The sequence below is a fragment of the Neofelis nebulosa genome, chromosome X, assembly GCF_028018385.1.
Source record: "Neofelis nebulosa isolate mNeoNeb1 chromosome X, mNeoNeb1.pri, whole genome shotgun sequence".
NCBI lineage: Eukaryota > Metazoa > Chordata > Mammalia > Carnivora > Felidae > Neofelis > Neofelis nebulosa.
In genome coordinates this window covers 799,257-814,638 of record NC_080800.1, presented here as the reverse complement: position 1 = coordinate 814,638, position 15,382 = coordinate 799,257, and the positions used below count along the sequence as shown (strand labels likewise).

Below are 15,382 nucleotides of genomic sequence, written 5' to 3'. Positions count from 1 at the left end.
GTCATGTGAACATGGGGCAGAGACTGGAGTGATGTAGGCACAAGACAAGGGATGTGTCTCAGATGGCATGAAACATGGGTGGGGACGACCAGGAAAAACAGGATGCACGAAATTATGCAGCTGCCATCTTCTTGGGGAGACAGCAGAAACCAGGAACGTGGTGAGCTGAGCACACTCTACCCTTTGAAAGTTGATTTCCTAAGACAGCTTCTGAACCACTTTGGTCAACGTGGAGTCAACCTCTCTTGTGAGCTGTTGCTTAATACCCAGGGAGAAAGCACACCGATGAACCGCTCCAAGTTCTGGGTCTGACGTTACCGCAAACTGGGGACATGCTCACCTTTGAGGATGAGAACGTTCGCCTAAACGGGTTGCAAAGGATTGCCTGTGCAGAGTTGTCTTCAGTCGGAAGTCCGTTCTGCAACATGGGACCTTGCAAGCATCCTAGAGGTGGTAATCGTGTCCTAGCTCAGAGGTGGTAATCGTGTCCTAGAGGTGGTAATCGTGTCCTAGCTCAGAGGTGGTAATCGTGTCCTAGAGGTGGTAATCGTGTCCTAGCTCAGGGTCAAAAGAAAGGGACTCTGATGACCGTATTAGGTTGAATCAGGCACATGCCCTCCCTGTGAATTCTGGAGGAGTAAGTAAGCGTCATGTGGACAAGGCAGCTTCTAGGTCTCCGTGGGCCCGTGATTTACCTTCATTGCATCATCAGGAGACACCACAGAATATGCTCCCCAAGGGCTAGGAGAACCCACGTGGGCATTACAGAAAACTCCAGAGTCCTCGGTAAGCATCTAAACATCCAGCTGTAAGTGTGGCCTAGACATGTAAGGAGCCATGTCTGCATGTTGGCCACGTTCCCTTCACATTGGAATCAGAAGTATGAATGATTCATTCAACACACCCTCTGAATTTTTACATAGGCTGATTTTTTCTTTTTTGATTGAGTGTAAAACGTTAGCACTCAGTGACTGCTTTGGGCATGCGGTGGAAATAGGTTGAAAAACGTGCTTCGGAGCATCAGGTACTCGGGAAGAGGAAAGAGATAAGACCTTACAACTTAATCAAAGTGAAATTACTTTCTCTAAGGAAATGCCAAGGATGCTCTGGGACCCATTTACAAAGTTATGAGACAGAGTGGGAAGTCAACGTTATTAAAGAAAACGCATTAACAAATTTACCAGATATCAGGGGAAAACGGCAAAAGCTAACTTATCTCTATCAGAAACGTCAGAATATCTTTGGGCGATGAGAAAAATGATCCTCTCCCAGCCCCGACAGAGAACAGTCTACTTTAGAAAAAAAAAAAAAAAGGAAGAGAGCCAAAGTGGAATTATTAAACTTTGTGTGTTTAATGTGCTTTGAGGTTGCCATTGAATTGAATGAATGTTTCAGAGTAAAACGAACAATTAGCCACTTCTCAGAGAGATGCAAAGAAATCCATACAAGTGTTGTGCCGGTTTATAAAGTCAGTAGGAAGAACATACTAGTGATTCCCCCTCGAGAACACACTTGATTCCTGCAACAGCAAATTTATCAACAGAAAAAAGATGAGACTATGCTAAAACCTTGGTTTGCAGCAAAATTTGTTCCGGACGCATGCTTGTAATCCAAAGCACTTGTCTATGAAAGCAAATTTCAAGAACCATTGGCTCAGGGGCGCCTGGGTAGCTCAATTGGTGAAGCATCCGACTTCGGCTCAGGTCATGATCTCTCGGTTCATGAGTTCAACCCCTGCATCAGGCTCTGTGCCGACAGCTCGGAGCCTGGAGCCTGCTTCCGATTCTGTGTCTCTCTCTCTCTGCCCCTCCCCTGCTCATGCTCTGTCTCTCTCTGTCTCAAAAATAAATAAAACATTAAAAAAAGAAAAGAACCATCGGCTCAGTTGTGGTCGTGTGATGTTCAGTGTCACGTACCCCTCGTAAAGCAAGACATTGCTCGCTTATCAAGTTAAAATTTGTTAGACATGTTTGCTCATCTTGGAGAACGCTCGAAATCCAAGGTGTTACTGTATGACCAAGACCTTTTGAAGTCTACTTTGCTCTTTAATAGCCTCTAACACACCCTGAATCGTCTCCATTTTCTTTTACATTTCCCATGTGGGCACACACTCGTATTAAGACATGTTATGGCATTTTATACATCTCATTATCGCAAGGACCATGAGCTTGGTTGAGGCAACACGAAGTCAGCAACCTGACCTGTTACAGTATGGTTGAACCCAAGGCAGACCTGTTCCCCGGCGAACGGATACTTAAAAATTTACGAAACAGCGGCAAAATACTGTCTTTCCCAGAGAGCTTCACGCACACCAGCAGCTTATGCGGTCACGGTACTGACGAGAACCAGTGAGGGAATCCACCGACGAGCTGATCTTTCTGCTGGAGGTTAGCGAAGTTGAAAATGGGGGCACCGGGAGGCTGGGGAAAGACCAGGGCAGACGCAGAGGTCAGTGAGAAATTGGGAGAAGCGTGAACCATGCTAAGAGCTTCAGATGGGAAAACCTCACATTTCAGGCAACCCTGGTGTTTTGTGTTCTTGGCAAGGTTTCAGTCACCAAGAGCCAATGAAAATATAAGGGTTTCTCTTTCTTTCCCCTGGCCCTACACAGGGTGACCAATGCTGAGCTTTTCAGGGGTAGTGGCTGAAGACAGCAGATGTGTCTCAGCAGTTCCATGGGTGAGGGAGGGTCAGACAGAATGCTCTGGGGGCACCTACTTTTCTACTCCCAGTTGTTAGACTCCTAATCCCCCACGGATGATGGGAGCCACGCGGTAAGAGCCTGTCGATTGACAATACAAGCCTCTGTGTCCGGGTACGTCATTTCCGCAGACCAGGGGGCTTCCGATGACAGGAATTCATTCTCCCATAGTTCTGGAGACCAAAAGTTTGAAATCAAGGCATCACCCCGGGTGACTCCTTCTGGTCTCTCCAGGGGAGTGTCTGCTCAAGGCTTTTCTCCAGCTTCTGGTGGCCACTGGCGATCGTTGGTGTTCTTGGGCATGTGGACGCGTCACACACATCTCTGCCCCTGTGGTCACGTGCTTGTGTTCTGGTCTCGTCTTCTTGTAAGGACAGGAGCCCCGTTGGATTCAGACCCAACCTAGTGACCTCGTCTTAACTTGACGACATCTGTGAAGGTCCCACCTGCAAATAAGGTCCCACTGGGCAGGAAGCAACGTGGCTCAACCCATGGCCCTCCGTGATACCTTCCTTGGTGAGTTACAAGGGCTCACGTCTTGCTGTTCCTAACGTGTTTCCACTGAAGGGCTCCTACAAATGTCTTCACGCTTACCAGCTGGGTTTTAACACTGTCGCAGTGCCTTCTGTCTCTACAAGAGGCCATGAGACGCAGGATCAGATTCTCAGAGATGCACATTTTTACAAAGCTAACTCGGGTACACTCTCCTCTCTTACTGCCAACATCCTAGAGAGAAGAAGATTAAAAATTAAATAGGAAGAAAGGATATTCCCTACTCCCCAACAGATGTTGCCTGGTGAGGCACAGACAGGTGGCCAATTCCCTATTCACCACCCCCCGTTTCAGGCGTGGGCTCCAGGGGGAGGAGACAGCTGGAAAGAACCCATGGCCTTTGCAAGGAACTCTCCAAAAATCACCAGAGACGGCCAACGACACATGTTAAGAAGGGCGGGCGGGTGTCTCCTCGGACCCGTGTCCGTGAGTCAACTAGGGAAGCGTGAACACAAATCATCAACCGGGGTGGCTGTGTCCACGCTCCGGGTCTCACAAGACACGCCGCAGTAATGTCCTCGTGTGAGCTTTCCGGGACTTGGGTAGCTTCCCAGAAATGCAACTGTGGGTCTTTAAGGTATGTGGCTTGATCACGTTTACTGGCGTTAAGGATGTGCTGTGAGGCAGTGTTTATCGTGGGACGTGCGGTGGCCTCTGAAATCCGTGGCACCTGGCATTTCTTGGCCAGATGTCTTGTTATTTTTTTAAAAAAGTAATTGTTTATAAAATCACGTACATCAACAATGTAGATGTCCGTTGACCAAGCAATGGATAAAGACAATATGGTGTAAATATATATAATGCTTATAATACATAACGTATAACATATAACATACAATATACAATATATAATATACTATATAATTATAATATGGTGTAAATATAGATTATGCTTATAATATATAATACATAATATATAATATACTATATAATTATAATATGGTGTAAATATAGATTATGCTTATAATATATAATACATAATATATAATATATAATATAATATATAATTATAATATGGTGTAAATATAGATTATGCTTATAATATATATTATAATTTTATATGTTATATATGATAATTATATATTATAAACATAACATATATAATACTTCTATTTCTATGTATATAATATATAATGATTGTATAGGTAATATCTACATATTCTATCTGTATTCCTTTTCTTTTTCTTTTGTTTTTTAGAGACAGAGCAAGCACGAGTCGGGGAGGGGCAGAGGGAGAGAGGGACAGAGCCCCAACCCACGAGTCGTGAGATCATGACCTGCCCTACGTGGACTGAGCCACCCAGGCGCCCCCGAAATTCCTTTTTCTCTATCGTGACTCGACGTGCGTTAAAGACAAGAGAATTTATGTTGCTAGGGCGGAAACCAACGTCACCGAGATGCTGGCCCATAAACGCTTCCTCCCTTGGAACGTCGGGTGACACGTTGTCATGGAGAAGAAACCCTTGGTAAACACTTTGGGTCTCTCTTGATGGTGCTGGGGGGTCCTTATTTCTGCAACCTTTGGAACTTTCTGGTAATCACCTGTCCCCTTGTGTCTGTCTACCTTCGCGGTGCTGGTCAAAAGGCACATGTTCCCGTCTGGTGTCACCCCCCAGGCTTTGGACACCCACAAAGGTTTAACCGGCCAACGTGACCCACCCATACAGCACCCCAGACCCAGCACGTCACCGCCTTGCACCTTAAATAGACCCAAATTCTATTTCGCATAAACTGCTTATGTTTCCAGCGAGATTGATGCTGTTAATATTAGCTTTCAAAATGACAGATTAACATCACCAGTTAATCAGAGCTATTAGCGGATAGATATCTGTAATTCGATCACCGGAGTAATTTCTTTTCCAATAATGTGATTTACAAATGCAAGTGATTAAGTAATTAGCTTACATCTCCATAGATTACCGGTCCTCCCAGGCTCCGCCTGGAGATTAACCCCGGGTAATTAGAGGGTGCCTGCTGGTAACCTGTGCCCTGAGAGCTGGGAGTCACCTTCCCCGAGTGCCCTCTGCACACAAGCAAAGCCAACGTGCATGAGGGGCCCCCCTTGGAAAGGGCATGGGCCCTGAAGTTTCCCTTGGAGATCACACGGCCCCGAAGTTCCCCTTGGAAAGGGCACAGGTCCCGAAGGTCCCCTTGGAGAGGGCACAGGTCCCAAAGTTCCCCTTCGAGAGCACACAGGCCCCGAAGGTCCCTTGGAAAGGGCACGGGCCCTGAAGGTCCCTTTGGAATGCTCACGGGCCCTGAAGTTCCCCTTGGAAAGGGCACGGGCTCCGAAGGTCCCTTTGGAGACCTCACGGGCCCCAAAGGTCCCCTTGGAAAGGGCATGGCCCCTGAAGTTTCCTTTGGAGAGCTTATGAGCCCCAAAGGTTCCCTTGGAAAGGGCATGGCCCCTGAAGGTCCCTTTGGAAAGCTCACGGGCCCTGAAGTCCCCTTGGAAAGGGCACGGGCTCCGAAGTTCCCTTTGGAGAGCTCATGGGCCCCGAAGTTCCCCTTGGAAAGGGCACGGGCCCTGAAGGTCCCTTTGGAGACCTCACGGGCCCTGAAGGTCCCCTTGGAAAGGGCACGGGCCCTGAAGGTCCCTTTGGAGAGCTCACGGGCCCCGAAGGTCCCCTTGGAAAGGGCACAGGCGCTGAAGGTCCCTTTGGAGAGCTCACGGGCCCCGAAGGTCCCCTTGGAAAGGGCATGGCCCCTAAAGTTTCCTTTGGAGAGCTCATGAGCCCCAAAGGTCCCCTTGGAAAGGGCATGGCCCCTGAAGGTCCCTTTGGAAAGCTCACGGGCCCTGAAGTCCCCTTGGAAAGGGCACGGGCCCTGAAGGTCTCTTTGGAGAGCTCACGGGCCCCGAAGTCCCCTTGGAAAGGGCACGGGCCTGAAGTTCCCTTTGGAGAGCTCATGAGCCCCAAAGGTCCCCTTGGAAAGGGCATGGTCCCTGAAGGTCCCTTTGGAAAGCTCACGGGCCCTGAAGTCCCCTTGGAAAGGGCACGGGCCCTGAAGTTCCCCTTGGAAAGGGCACGGGCCCTGTAGGTCCCTTTGGAGAGCTCATGGGCCCCGAACCTCCCCTTGGAAAGGGCACGGGCCAGAAGTTCCCTTTGGAGAGCTCACGGGCCCCGAACCTCCCCTTGGAAAGGGCATGGCCCCTGAAGGTCCCTTTGGAAAGCTCACGGGCCCCGAAGTCCCCTTGGAAAGGGCACAGGTCCCGAAGGTCCCCTTGGAGAGCACACGCGACCCAAAGGTCCCCTTGGAAAGGGCACAGGTCCTGAAAGTCCCTGACTCAGTGCTGGAGACAGACTCCCAGGGCCACTCGCCAGTGCTCGCCTTTGTGCCGCCCCTCAGTTCTGTGTCTTGTGTGGCAAGGTGAGAACTGCCTGCAGAAAACCTGGGAAAGTTGGAAGATGGGTTACAATGGCGCCCAAGAGGGAAGAGGAAAATCCAGAGAAACATGTCCCCTGAGGAAAGGGCTGCAGGGAGGACCCGTCCTAGCGTTCCCCAGGCGGGCGCCCCTCGGGGTCCTGTGCCTCCAGGCGCACTGAGATAGATCCGCGCATGCGCACGGGGAAGAACCCGGCTGACCATGACCCTGGGGTCCTGGGTGACGCGCTTTAGTGCGTGTGGTGGATTTTTTAAAAAATGTTAATTTATTTTTGAGGGGAGGGGCAGAGAGAGGGAGAGAGGGGATCCCAACCAGGCTCTGAGCTGTGAGCACAGACCCGGAGGCGGGGCTCGAACCCACGAACCATGAGATCGCGACCTGAGCCCCAGCCCAGGGCTTCACCAACTGAGCCCCCCAGATGCCCCTGGAGGGCGTTTAAACGCAGGGACTGAGACAAAGCCACACCCCCTGCCCGATGGCAATGCCCCCAACCCAGCCTCCAAGATGGGCCCCCCCCACTTGTGTGTGTGTGTGTGTGTGGGGGGGGGTTATGTCGTCCCACAGCCCCGCTCACCTCTGAGTCGGAGAACGTGGCCGATTCGGGGCTGACCGGTGAACGTGGTCACGGGGTGCCGCCCGGGACGCTGGTTCTCGCATTCTTTTTTTGCTTCCTTCTTTTTTAAAAAAAATTTCCACTTTACTTATTTATTTTGAAAGACCGCTAAAGCAGACTTGAGACAAAAAGAGAGAGAGAGAGAGAGAATCCCCAGCAGGCTCCGCGATGCGAGCGCAGAGCTGGACGCGGGGCTCGAACCCACGAACGGTGAGATCGCGACCTGAGCCCAAGTCGGACGCTTCACCCACTGAGCCCCCCAGGCGTCCCGCCCTTCTCAGATTCCGCACCTCAAGGGCGTTTGCGTGTGGGTGGTGTAGACGCGGGTTGGAAGCAACTGACCCAGCGTGTGTCAGGCCTGTGCAGACAGAGCCCGTGGGATGTGGTTATGGCGACACAGAGAGAGATGGCGACACAGGGACGCAGGGGGGCCAGGGCGCGGGTTCCTCTGCGGGGACGCCCGAGGAACGGGGCGGGGGGGGGGGGGCGAGCTCCAACGGTCGCCCTGCAGGGAGGCCCCCGGGGCAGGGAACCGGCTGCTACGAGCTGACAGCTCCCCGGGACCCCAGGCACCAGCGCCCCCATTTCAGCGTCTCCCGGAAAGCTCAGAAGGCGGTCGAAACCGGACCGCATCCGAACAGAAGCCAGCTCCGCTCCTCCTGGCCCCCCCGGGGCACCCGGGGCTCGCGGCAGCCGGGACGGGCCGTCCCCCGGCGAGTGACGGGCGGCCGGTCCGCGCGCGTCGCTCCGGACACCTGGCCCGCGCGGCCCCCGCGGCCGCTGATTAGTATGGGCCTCCGCGAGCATCCCGAGAGCTGGTCCCCGAGTGGCTGACGGGCTCCTCCGGTTGCCCTGGCAACCGCCTCCCAGCCGGCTGGGCTCCGCCCCGCCTGCTGCTGAGGTAACGTGCGGGGACGCACGCGGGCCAGGGCGCGCCTCACCTGTCAACGCGGCGGCAGGGCCGTTTGATCACGCCAGCCGCCCGGCCCGCCCGGACCGATCACTCGCTGATCACAGGACCCTGCGAACGCAGGCAGCTCCGCGGGTCCTGGGGGACCCCAGCCCCGAGATCGGCCGCTTAGGAGCTGGGTTTCATCTCGCGAGCGCGCGGCTCGCGTTGTGTCTTGTGCCAGGAATGACACGGCGATTTGCGTCCGGGACGCGAGCGGCTCCTGAGGGGTCCGTGTGACAGGACCTGAGCGACGGCGCTCTCTCTGTGCCCGCGTCCCCGAGTCTCTGAGGAAAGGGGTCGTGTAAGCGCCCCTGTCGTCCGTGGGCTCAGTCCTGCCCTCCCCAAATTTGCGTGTTGGTGCCCCAACCTTCAGACTGTCGCTGAGAACAACGAGGTCAGAAGGCTGGGCTCCCCGATCCCGTAGGACTGGGGTCCTTAAAACACGGGACCAGGCACAGACATGCACACAAGGACACCCAAGAGAGGACACAGGACAAGGCGGGAGCTACAGGCCCAGGAGAGGGGTCAGGAGCAAGGAGGCTCAGCCCCTCCTGGACCTCAGACCCCCAAGCTCAGCCCCTCCTGGACCTCAGACCCCCAGCCTCACCCTCCCTGGATCTCAGACCCCCACCCTCAACCCTGCATGGACCTCATACCCCAAGCTCAGCCCCTCCTGGATGTCAGACCACCAGGCTCAGCCCTACCCAGACCTCAGACCCCCAAGCTCAGCCCCTCCTGGACCTCAGACCTCCAGCTTCGGCCCTGCCTGGATCTCAGACCCCCAGACTCAGCCCCATGTGGACCTCAGACTCCCAGCCTGAGCCCTGCCTGGATGTCAGAGTCCCACCCTCGACCCGGCCTGGATCTCAGACCCCCAGCCTCAGCCTTGCCTGGATCTCAGATTCCCAGCCTCAGCCCTGCCTGGATCTCAGGTTCCCAGCCTCGGCCCTGCCTGGACCTCACACTCCCAGCCTCAGCCCTGCCTGGACCTTAGACTCCCAGCCTCAGCCCTGCCTGGATCTCAGACTCCCAGCCTCTGCCCTGCCTAGACCTCAGACCCTGAGCCTTGGCCCTGCCTGGACCTCAGACCCCGAGCCTTGGCCCTGCCTGGACCTTGGACCCCCAGCCTCGACCCTGCCTGGATCTCAGACCCCCAGCCTCAGCCCTGCCCGTATCTCAGACTCCCAGCCTCCAGTCCCACCTGGATCGAGCTTCCCAGCCTCAGCCTTGCCTGGATCTCAGAGCCCAGCCTCAACCCCTCTTGGATCTCAGACTCCCAGCCTCGGCCCAGCCTGGATGTCAGACCCCCAGCCTCAGTCCTGCCTGGATCTCAGACCCCCAGCCTCGGCCCTGCCTGGATCTCAGTCTCCCAGCCTCGGCCCTGCCTGGATCTCAGACCCGCAGCCTCAGCCCCTCCTGGACCTCAGACCCTCAGACTCAGCTCTGCATGGGCCTCAGACCCCAAGACTCAGCCCCTCCTGGATCTCAGACCCCCAGCTCAGACCTGCCCAGATCTCAGAATCCCAGTCTCAGCCCCATCTGGATCTCAGACCCCCAAACTGAGCCCTACCCAGACCTCAGACCCCCAAGCTCAGCCCGTCCTGGATCTCAGCCTCCCAGCCTCAGCCCTGCCTGGATCTCAGACTCCCAGGCTCAACCCTGCATGGACCTCATACCCCAAGCTCAGCCCCTCCTGGATGTCAGACCACCAGGCTCAGCCCTACCCAGACCTCAGACCCCCAAGCTCAGCCCCTCCTGGACCTCAGACCTCCAGCTTCGGCCCTGCCTGGATCTCAGACCCCCAGACTCAGCCCCATGTGGACCTCAGACTCCCAGCCTGAGCCCTGCCTGGATGTCAGAGTCCCACCCTCGATCCGGCCTGGATCTCAGACCCCCAGCCTCAGCCCTGCCTGGATCTCAGACTCCCAGCCTCAGCCCTGCCTGGATCTCAGGTTCCCAGCATCGGCCCTGCCTGGACTTCACACTCCCAGCCTCAGCCCTGCCTGGACCTTAGACTCAGCCTCAACCCTGCCTGGATCTCAGACTCCCAGCCTCTGCCCTGCCTGGACCTCAGACCCTGAGCCTTGGCCCTGCCTGGACCTCAGACCCCGAGCCTTGGCCCTGCCTGGACCTTGGACCCCTAGCCTCACCCTCCCTGGATCTCAGACCCCCACCCTCGACCCTGCATGGACCTCATACCCCCATGCTCAGCCCCTCCTGGATGTCAGACCCCCAGGCTCAGCCCTACCCAGACCTCAGACCCCCAAGCTCAGCCCCTCCTGTACCTCAGACCCCCAGCCTTGGCCCTGCCTGGATCTCAGACCCCCAGCGTCAGCCCTGCATGGATCTCAGACCCTTAAACTCAGCCCCTCCTGGACATCAGACCCCCAGCCTCAGCCCCTCCTGGATCTCAGACTCCCAGCCTCAACCCTGCTTGGACCTCAGACCCACAGACTCAGCCCTGCATGGACCTCAGACCCCCAGCCTCAGGTCTGCCTGGATGTCAGAATCCCAGTCTCAGCCCCATCTGGATCTCAGACCCCCAAACTCAGCCCTACCCAGACCTCAGACCCCCAAGCTCAGCCCCTCCTGGACCTCAGACCCCCAGCCTCGGCCCTGCCTGGATCTCAGACCTCCGGCCTCAGCCCTGCCTGGATCTCAGACCCCCGGCCTCAGCCTTGCCTGGATCTCAGACTCTAGGCCTCAGCCTTGCCTGGATCTCAGACCTCCAGCCTCAGTCCTGCCCTGCCTGGATCTCAGACCCCGGCCTCAGCCCTGCCTGGATCTCAGACGCCCGGCCTCGGCCCTGCCTGGATCTCAGACCCCCAGCGTCAGCCCTGCATGGATCTCAGACACTTAAACTCAGCCCCTCCTGGACATCAGACCCCCAGCCTCAGCCCCTCCTGGATCTCAGACTCCCAGCCTCAGCCCTGCCTGGATCTCAGCCTCCCAGCCTCAGCCCTGCCTGGATCTCAGACCCCCAGCCTCGGCCCAGCCTAGACCTCAAACTCCCGGACCAGCCGGGGTTTCAGACTCCTGGCTTTGGCCCCGCCTGATCTCAGAGGCCCTGCCTGGATCTCAGACCACAGGATCAGCCCTGCTTGGATCCAACTCCCAGCCTCTGCCCTGCCTGGACCTCAGACCCCGAGCCTTAGCCCTGTTTGGATATTAGACCCCCAGCCTTGGCCTTGCCTGGACCTCAGACTCCCAGCCTCAGCCTGCCTGGATTTCATACTCTGAGCCTCTAGCCCTGCCTGGATCCAACTCCCAGCCTCGGCCCTACCTGGATGTCAGACTCCCAGCCTCGGCCCTGCCTGGATCTCAGACCCCCAGCCTTGACCCTGCCTGGATCTCAGACTCCCAGCCTCAGCCCTGCCTGGATGTCAGACCCCCAGCCTCAGCCCCTCCTGGATCTCAGACTCCCAGGCTCAGCCCTGCCTGGATCTCAGACTCTTGGCCTTGGCTCTGCCTGGATCTCAGACCCCCAGCCTCGGCCCTGCCTGGACCTCAGACCCTGAGCCTTGGCCCTGCTTGGATATTAGACCCCCAGTCTTGGCCTTGCCTGGACCTCAGACTCCCAGCCTCAGCCTGCCTGGATCTCATACTCCGAGCTTCTAGCCCTGCCTGGATCCAACTCCTAGCCTCGGCCCTGCCTGGATTTCAGACCCCCAGCCTCAGCCCCGCCTGGATCTCAGACCTCCAACCTCAGCCCTGCCTGGATCTCGGACTCCCAGCCTCAACCCCTCTTGGATCTCAGACTCCCAGCCTCGGCCCAGCCTGGATGTCAGACTCCCAGCTTCAGCCCCTCCTGGACTTCAGACCACCGGCCTCAGCCCTGCCTGGATCTCAGACTCCTGGGCTATTTGTTAGAGCCACTCAAGCAAAGTCTTACAGCCCCAAATCCTTGGATGGGATTGAGGACATGTAAAGTCAGACTGAATGTGCATTGTGTGAGGGGGTCCGGTTCTCAGTTCCCCGGTGATTGTAGTCCATGCTGGTGAGGCTGGGTACCAGCCAGTGCGCGAGCGGCACCCCCAGGACGTCCCCCTCAGCCCCACCCATCTACGTCCAGAGCAGTGGCTCCCACGTGCAGCTGGACGGGCACGGCCCCTGTGTCTCCGGGTCCTTATTTCCCGGACACGGAACGCTCTGCCTCCCCATCAGACGCACGGTGGGTTAAGTCATTGGCCATCAAGGGGCGTCTGAGGAGCTCAGTCGGGTCAGCGTCTGACTCTTGATTTCGGCTCAAGTCACCATCTCACGGTTTGTGAGTTCAAGCCCCGCATCAGGCTCTGTGCTGACAGTGGTGAGCCTGCCTGGGACTCTCTCTCTCTGTCTGTCTGCCCTCTCCCCCATTCTCTCTGTCTGTTTGTCAAAATACAATAGAAAAACTTAAGAAAAAAATGAGTGGCCATCGGTCAGGGCGGGACCTCCGGTCACAGGGTCTGTTCCCTCGGCCTCCGGCTTCTGTCTCATGGGATTCCTAGACGTCACCCGTTCACATAACGAAAGACACGTCGTGCCCCTTAAGACGTAGGACATCCGCTCAGATGCTCAGTCCCAGGAATGGGGAAACAGCGAACCTCTGTTTCTAGGGCAACAGCACGCCGACTGTCCAGCCCCGTGATGCGCTTGGTGACCCAGAAGCCCGTTCTGCAGCTGCCATCTTGGGGGGGATTTTTCCTCAGCCCCCCTGCATTTCGCCCTATTACTGGCTTGCCCAGCTGTGGGCTCCTGCAGCGAGCAAGGGTGTGGGCTTGGCTTGGGGCACCTGGGGCCCCCGGGGGACGGGGTTCCTATGCTTGAACCCAAAGCGCACTCGCACATGCAGAGTTTTACAAGCACATTCCCCACCCCGGGCAGCAAGCATTCCCTCCACGGCTCTGTCTCACTTTTAATCTCAAACATTCCGTCCCATAAAACGCGAATCCCACAGACAACACAGCCTCACATTCCATCCGGAGGTACACGGGCTTTTTTTTTTTTTTTAAATACCCCCGCCTTTCCGCTTATGATTGAGGGAGTCTGCTGCTCATTGCACGCTGGGAAATACTCCGCATTTCTGTTTCTAGGGGTGGGGACGCACGTAAGACCAGCTCGGTCCGTGCAGAAAACCCGCCTCGTCACCCGCCGGGATCCTCGGCCCCTCGTGGGCAGAGATGCTGTGACACAGCCCTCAAGGTACACATGGGCGTCCGTCCCCCGCAGAGGTGCTGATTCCCGAGACTGCGTTCTTCCTGCCCTCCCCCGGCCCCCCCCCCACATACCCTGTGCCACGGGTTCCATCCGCCGTGCCACAGGACCTCGCTATAAATCGGCCTGTCGTTAAGTCAACGACCCGCGAGTTCCTGTTTTCACACGCTTCCGGGGGCTGAGTCACCCCAATAAAACCCCGTTGCCAAAGTACGGAGTGGGGATTGGCGGATTCCGGGGCTTTACGGCCCTGCCAGCAGGCGCACTGTGTGGCCTGAGGGAGCCACGCCGCCTCTCGCTGGTCCACGTGGCACCTGTCCACGGCACTGGGCCGCCCAGCGCTCTACCTCCCTCAAAGCGCTGCCGTGGGCGGGCACTAATTTGAGCCACTGAAGCCCCCTCCCCACCCTCACCCTCGGCCGGTTCCGAGCGCCCGCGGCCAGCGCGAGTCCGGCCCAGACCTTGGTGCTGTTGGCCCAGACTCAGAAGGGTATCCGACCCCATGGCCGCTGGGCCGCCTGTCGGCCGTCCTGTCGGAGAATCTGCCCGTGCCCACTGGCTGCAAAGCCTTCTCCTTGGGGACGTCCAACACTGGACCTTCCGTCACCAGGCAGACCTTCACGTGACGCGTGCCCTTAGGACACTCTTAGCGTCTCCGAGAGCGGGCGGCTGCCTTTGGAAAGGCGTCCCCACGAAGTCACATCCACAGAGCGTCTCCATCGAAAGGTGCATACTCTCGCTTTTTGGTTAATGTTCATTTATTTTCGAGACAGAGAGAGACAGAGCGTGAGCAGTGGAGGGGCAGAGAGAGAGGGAGACACAGAATCCAAAGCAGGGTCCAGGCTCCAAGCTGTCACCACAGAGCCCGACCTGGGACTTGAACCCACGAACCTCGAGATCATGACCTGAGCCGAAGTTGGATGCTGAAACGACTGAGCCCCCCAGGCGCCCCTAAAAAAATTCTTTTTTCTTGCCCCTAAAATTTTTTTTATGTTTATTTATTTTTCAGAGAGACAGAGACAGAGAGAGAGCACCAGCAGGGAAGGGGCACAGAGAGGGAGACACAGAATCCAAAGCAGGCTCCAGGCTCCGAGCTGTCGGCACAGAGCCCAACGTGGGACCCGAAACCCACGAACCGCGAGATCAAGACTTGAGCCAAAGTCGGACGCTTAACTGACTGAGCCTCCCAGGCGCCCCTAGAATGGATTTTTTGTTTTTGTTTGCATAATTTCCACGTTTGCGATGGGAGAATGTTTTTGATTGGCGGGGCCACTGGCCAGCCTACACTGTCTACGGTGATCATGACTGTCAACATGTGCACAGACCTGGTTCTTAGGCTGAGAAGTGGCCTTGGGATGCATGTGGCCTTGCAAAGCGCACAGGGGGTGGTTTCTTCGACTTAGAAGCACGAGTGTCCTTCCTCCCGGGCGGGAAGGGGTGCCCTCCCAACAGGTCGGGGTCCTCGGAGGAGGGAGAACCAGGGGATTTCGTACCACTGCCCTCACCGGGCAGGATGTGAGCGTCACAAACATCGCGGCATGCACGCTCTTCCTCTGGCAGGTGGGCACATGCAGATCACGAATGCTTCTTGCAGGACTCCGGAGGAAACCCAAAAATGTGGACAAGAGCCTCCAAGAGGGGGGTTATGCAGGCACGGCCAGTTCGCGGGTCCACAGGACACAGGAAGAGGCTCCTGAGCTCACAGAACCAAGAGGAGGTGATGCTATCCGGACCCTGTGGGTGAGACCACGTGAGGCAGAGTCCATCCGGGAGATGATAATGTGGGGGTTGATCAGACGTGCCCTGAACTCCCCTCCATTTTGATTTCATCATTTCATTTCATTTCAATTTCATTTCATTTCAAGGAAGGTTCATACTCAGCACAGAGCCCAACACAGAGCGCATACTCATGACCCCAACATCAAGAGCTGAGCTGAGACCACGAGTTGGACGTTCAACCAACTGAGCTACCCAGGCGCCCCTGAA

General features: G+C 56.4%; 1 long non-coding RNA gene across 2 annotated transcripts; it reads right to left on the bottom strand.

The window, feature by feature from the left end:
- Nucleotides 1-1,328: 1,328 nt before the first annotated feature.
- LOC131502582 (uncharacterized) lies at nucleotides 1,329-8,353 on the bottom strand. Of its 2 annotated transcripts, XR_009257083.1 has the most exons (4): nucleotides 8,193-8,353; nucleotides 7,213-7,312; nucleotides 3,296-3,427; nucleotides 1,329-2,420 (listed from the first exon to the last, which is right to left on the bottom strand). It is a non-coding gene; the product is annotated as an uncharacterized LOC131502582 (long non-coding RNA). The 2 variants fall into 2 exon arrangements; XR_009257082.1 differs by lacking the exon at nucleotides 8,193-8,353 and having other exon boundaries at nucleotides 7,213-7,394.
- Nucleotides 8,354-15,382: the final 7,029 nt, after the last annotated feature.